Source organism: Triticum dicoccoides, chromosome 2B (genome assembly GCF_002162155.2).
Source record: "Triticum dicoccoides isolate Atlit2015 ecotype Zavitan chromosome 2B, WEW_v2.0, whole genome shotgun sequence".
Lineage (NCBI taxonomy): Eukaryota > Viridiplantae > Streptophyta > Magnoliopsida > Poales > Poaceae > Triticum > Triticum dicoccoides.
In genome coordinates this window covers 591,628,654-591,635,235 of record NC_041383.1, presented here as the reverse complement: position 1 = coordinate 591,635,235, position 6,582 = coordinate 591,628,654, and positions in this window count along the sequence as shown.

Sequence of the window (6,582 nt, the reverse complement as noted above, 5' to 3'; positions counted from 1 at the left end):
CAGCATCGATCGGCTTCAGTTAGCAGCAGTAGCGAAGGAATCGCTCGATCGGATTCAGTTAACACCCATCGATCGATCGCTCGGGTTCAGTAATGCGTAGCCTGCAGTGCAATCTCTCAGGTTCAGTTAGAGCCCAACGCCTCGCTCGGGTTCAGTTAGAGCCAACGCCTCGGCACACGCGCGTACGTGTACGAGATAAACGCGCATCACTTGGCCCCCGACCACCCACCGTAACCGGGAACTCACCGAAATTTTCCTCGCCCTCGCTTCTACCACGGATATTTCCATCATGGACGGCCCAAAGAATGTCATGCAGCTGCGTCTCCAGCCCGCCCAGGACGAAAAGCCCATTTTCTGTCATGATTGTTTGTCATAGAAGTAAGAGCCCACCACATATATGATGATACCAGGTTTTGTCACAATTATCGTCATAGAAGTGTCATAAGTATGACAGGAAAAAAATTCGTTCGGCCCAAAATGTCACGGATGTGTCTTTTTTTGTAGTGTTTGGGATTAGTTTTAAACCTCAATAATTGTTATTTCGTGCCCGCGTTGAGCATGAACATTATATCTGGATCTTGTTTATTATGAGGCGGATATTCATTTAAATCAAAGAATAATGGTTGTTCTATTTATATGAGATATCTTTTATGTTCATGCACCCTTGATGAATGGTCTATTCTTGTTGAATCTCGATCGTAGTGATATACATATTCATAATATTGATGCCAAAAGATGCAGAGTTGATAATGATAGTGCAACATACTTGTGGCACTACCGTTTAGGTCATATTGGTGTAAAGCGCATGAAGAAACTCCATGCGGATGGACTTTTGGAATCACTTGATTATGAATCATTTGATACTTGCGAACCATGCTTCATGGGCAAGATGACTAAAACTCCATTCTCCGGAACAATGGAGCAAGCTAATGACTTATTGGAAATAATACATACTGATGTATGCGGTCTGATGAGTGTTGAAGCACGTGGCGGGTATCATTACTTTCTAACCCTCACAGATGATTTGAGTAGGTATGGGTATATCTACCTGATGAAGCACAAGTCTAAAACATTTGAAAAGTTCAAAGAATTTCAGAGTGAAGTGGAAAATCACCTTAACAAGAAAATAAAGTTTCTACGATCTGATCACGGAGGCGAATATTTGAGTTACAAGTTTGGCCTTCATTTAAAATAATGTGGAATTGTTTCACAACTCATGCCACCTGGAACACCACAGCATAATGGTGTGTCCGAACGTCATAACCGTACTTTATTAGATATGGTGCCTTCTATGATGTCTCTTACCGATTTACCACTATCATTTTGGGGTTATGCATTAGACACAGCCACATTCACGTTAAATAGGGCACCGTGTAAATCCGTTGAGACGACACCGTATGAACTGTGGTTTGGCAAGAAACCTAAGCTGTCATTTCTTAAAGTTTGGGGATGCGACGCTTATGTTAAAGGATTCAGCCTGATAAGCTCGAACCTAAATCGGAGAAGTGTGTCTTCATAGGATACCCTAAAGAAACTATTGGGTACACCTTCTACCATAAATCTGAAGGCAAGATCTTTGTTGCTAAGAATTGGTCCTTTCTAGAGAAGGAGTTTCTCTCAAAAGAAGTCGGTGGGAGGAAACTAGAACTAGATCAGGTAATTGTACCTTCTCTCGAATTGGAAATTAGCACATCATAGAAATTGTTCCTGTGATTCCTACACCAACTAGAGAGGAAGCAAATGATAATGACCATGCAACTTAAGATTAAGTTGCAATTGAACCTCATAGGTCGACCAGAGCACGATCCGCACCAGAGTGGTACAGTAATCCTGTCCTGGAAGTTATGTTATTAGATCATGGCGAACCTATGAACTATGAAGAAGCTATGATGAGCCCAGATTCCGATAAATGGCTTGAGGCCATAAAATCTGAGATAGGATCCATGTATGAGAACAAAGTATGGACTTTGGTGGACTTGCCCGATGATCGGCAAGCCATAGAAAATAAATGGATATTCAAGAAGAAGACTGACGTTGATGGTAATGTTATTGTCTACAAATCTCAAATTGTCGTGAAAGGTTTTCAACAAGTTCAAGGAGTTGACTATGATGAGATTTTCTCACTCGTAGCGATGCTTAAGTCTGTCCGAATCATGTTAGCAATTGCCGCATTTTATGATTATGAAATCAGGCAAATGGACATCAAAACTGCATTCCTTTATGGATTTCTTAAAGAAAATTTGTATATGATGCAACTAGAAGGTTTTGTCCATCCTAAAGGTGCTGACAAAGTGTGCAAGCTCCAGCGCTCCATCTATAGACTGGTGCAAGCATCTCGGAGTTGGAATATATGCTTTGATGAGGTGATCAAAGCATATGGTTTTATACAGACTTACGGTGAAGCCTGTATTTACAAGAAAATGAGTGGGAGCTCTGTATCATTTCTGATTTTATATGTGGATGACATATTGTTGATTGGAAATGATATAGAATTTCTCGATAGCATAAAAGGATACTTGAATAAGAATTTTTCAATGAAAGACCTCGGTGAAGCTTCTTATATATTGGGCATCAAGATCTATAGGGATAAATCGAGATGCTTAATAGGACTCAAAAAGCACATACCTTGATGAAGTTTTGATGAAGTTAAAAATGGATCAGTCAAAGAAAGGGTTCTTGCCTGTGTTACAAGGTGTGAAATTGAGTCAGACTCAAAGCCCGACCACTTCAGAAGATAGAGAGAAAATGAAAGTCATTCCCTATGCCTCAGCCATATGTTCTATCATGTATGCTATGTTGTGTACCAGACCTGCAGGGAGGTACCAAAGTAATCTAGGAGTGGATAACTAGACAGCGGTCAAGAACATCCTGAAGTAACTGAAAAGGACCAAGGATATGTTTCTCATTTATGGAGGCGACAAAGAGCTCATCGTAAAGGGTTAAGTCGATGCTAGTTTCGACACTGATCCATATGACTCTAAGTCACAAACTGGATACGTATTTATATTGAATGGTGGAGCTGTCAGTTGGTGCAGTTCCAAGCAGAGCATCATGGCAGGATCTACGTGTGAAGCGGAGTACAGAGTTGCTTCAGAAGCAGCGCATGAAGGAGTCTGGATGAAGGAGTTCATATCTGATCTGGGCGTAATACCCAGTGTATCGGGTCCAATGAAAATCTTTTGTAACAACACTGGAGCAATTGCCTTGGCGAAGGAATCCAGGTTTCACAAGAGAACCAAGCATATCAAGAGACGCTTCAACTACATTCGTGAAAAGGTCAAGGATGGAACATGGAGGCTTGCAAAATACATACGGATCTAAATGTAGCTCGTTGACTAAGCCTCTTCTGCGTGAAAAACATGTCAGCACCAAGACTCCATGGGTGTTAGATTCATTACAATGTAATCCAGATTATTGATTCTAGTGCAAGTGGGAGACTAAAGGAAATATGCCCTGGAGGCAATAATAAAGTTGTTATTTTATATTTCCTTATTCATGATAAAGGTTTATTATTTATGCTAGAATTGTATCGATCGGAAACTTAAATACATGTGTGAATACATAAACAAATACCATGTCCCTACTAAGCCTCTACTAGACTAGCTTGTCGATCAAAGATGGTTAATATTTCCTAACCATACACATGTGTTGTCATTTGATAATGGGATCACATCATTAGGAGATTGATGTGATGGACAAGACCCATCCATTAGCTTAGCATAGGATCGTTCAGTTTATTGCTACTGCTTTCTTGAATGTCAAATACATGTTCCTTCGACCATGAGATCATGCAACTCCCGAATACCGGATGAATACCTTACGTGCTATCAAACGTCACAACGTAACTGGGTGATCATAAATATGCTCTACAGGTATCTCCGAAGGTGTTTCTTGAGTTGGCATGGATCAAGATTGGGATTTGTCACTCCAAGTATCAGAGAGGTATCTCTGGGCCCTCTCGGTAATACACATCATAAGCTTGCAAGCAAATGACTAAGGAGTTAGTTATGAGATGATGTATTACAGAACGAGTAAAGAGACTTGCCAGTAATGAGAATGAACTAGGTATGAAGGTACCGACGATCGGATCTCGGGCAAGTAACATACCGATAGACAAAGGGAATTATGTATGTTGTCATAACGGTAGAATATGTAGGAACCATATGGGCATCCAGGTTCTGCTATTGATTATTGACCGGAGAGGTGTCTTGGTCATGTCTACATAGTTCTCGAACTCGTAGGATCCGCACGCTTAACGTTCGTTGACGGTATAGTGTTATATGAGTTATATGATTTGGTGACCGAATGTTGTTGAGAGTCCCGGATGAGGTCATGGACATGAAGAGGAGCTCCGGAATGGTCTGGAGGTAAAGATTGATATATAGGACGGTGATATCTGGACACCGGAAGAGTTTCGGAGTGCACCGGGTAGTCAACGTGGCACCGGAAGGGGTTCCGGACACCCCTGGGAGGTCTATGGGCCTGATGGGCCAAGGGAAGAGACACCCCAGCCCACAAGGGGGATGGCACGCCCCTCTCTCTGGTCGCCGGCCCTACGAAAGGAAAGGGGGGAGGGCTAGCCCCTCCTGCCTTCCCCTCCACATGGGAGAAAGGAAAGGGGGGCGCCAGCCTCCCGTGCCTTTTCTCGCTCGCCTAGAAAGGCAAGGGGGCGCGGCAAGGGGCAGGACCCCAAGTGGGATTGGGCCCCACTTGGGACGCCTCCTTGGCTGCTCCTCCCTCCCCCCACCTATATATATGTGGGAGGGGGCGCCACACAAAGCCACGCCAATCACTTAGCCGTGCACGGCGGGCCCCTCCACAGTTTTGTCGCTCGGTCACATTTTCGTAGTGCTTAGGCAAAGCCCTGCGGAGATAGCATCACCACCACCGTCACCACGTCGTCATGCTGCCGGAACTCATCCACTACTTCACCGTCTTGCTGGATCAAGAAGGCGAGGACGTCACCGAGCTGAACATGTGTTGAACACGGAGGTGTCGTACGGTACTCAATCGGTTGGACCGCGAAGAAGTTCGACTACATCAACCGCATTACTAAATGCTTCCGCTTACGGTCTACGAGGGTACATAGACACACTCTCCCCCACGTTGCTATGCATCTCCATGGATAGATCTTGCGTGTGCGTAGAAATTTTTTTGTTTTCCATGCAACGTTTCCCAACAGGCTTTAGGTTTGCTGCACCGGTTGTTGGTTCCGATACGTTATATGGATGGATCAGTGACGGCATCGGTTAAAGATATGAGGAGTGAGAGCACTCCACATTATCAAGTTTGTACATGAGTGGTGGTTTTGGGTGGCTTGATGTATGTTCTTGTCAGACCTTTGTGGAATAATTAATAAAGATGGTTGCATGCATTGATTGATGCAGAGGCCGGGGGTTTAACCTCTTTTCTAAAAAGAGTTGTCTACTAGTAACGTTTATGAAGTGTGTTTCATAAATAATTTGGAGGCGACGAGCAATCTCAAAATCACCGTAATAGGGCTTTCAAATTTATTGTCTCGGTACATTTGTTTGAATTTTATAGATATCATTTTAGGCAATCAAACAGAAACTAAAGGTAAGTAAACATACTACATTCAAGAGTTATAATACAGGTCAAAATTCATCCCATTTAGATATACTTTGCAACGTTTGAAATGTTGTGAAGTGACGTTGTCAAAATATGCAATGTTGTTATTCAACAATGCTAGCTACTTTGATGCTGACGCCGTCTAGCCCTGGTCATCGTCGCCTTTCTCTCTCTCCTCCTCCTCCTCCTACACGATCTCGTTGAGGTAGTCAAAAGTGTGGTCGTTGAGTGGCAGCCCGAGCCTTCAGTGGTGGTCGCACTTTGCCTCGATCGCGACCTCCTCCTCGAAGAGGCGAGCGAGGAGGGTGATGTGCCTATGGTCCCATGTTGGTTGTGGGGCCTAAGTGCTCGCGAAGCCAGTCCTCTGCTTCGTGGGCAAAGAGCTCCATGATGATCAATGCGGTTACTCGGGCTCTGGCTAGGGTTGAGCCTCTACGGGGAAGCAGACGAGGGGGCATCAGAGGCAACGACCTCCTCCTCCTCCTTGTCGCTGTTATCGGATTCGACCCACCGGTGCGGCGTCGACGGGGATATCATCATGATGGGGACGATGGCATCGGAGGCGCCAGATCCACCACGCCCCTGCCATGAGAGCCGCCAGGCCCACCGCAGGCGGTGCGCACACCGTGACTAGAGGAGGATGCTCCGATAACCGCGGGAAGAACGGGCGGGGAGAGGTCTGCAACGCAGATTTTCATCCGCAAGAATGAAGAGCCAGTATGTTGTGTTCCGGTGCAACGACATTATCTGATTGCTAGGTGTGAGGAAGAGGGGGCAGCTAGGGGGGAGGGGCAAGCTAGAGTTTAGGTGACAGGGGCGCCTCGCCTCCGGGCTTCTAGCCGGGGGGTGCGAGGAGATGATGTGATGTGGCGGCCATCCGACGGACCGCCACGGCAGTTCGTTCTTTTGTCCCTCAAGGCCATGATTCGTTACCCGCAAAAAAAAGACCATGATTCGTTTATATTATCTATGTGTTGTAATTTGTTTGTTTGT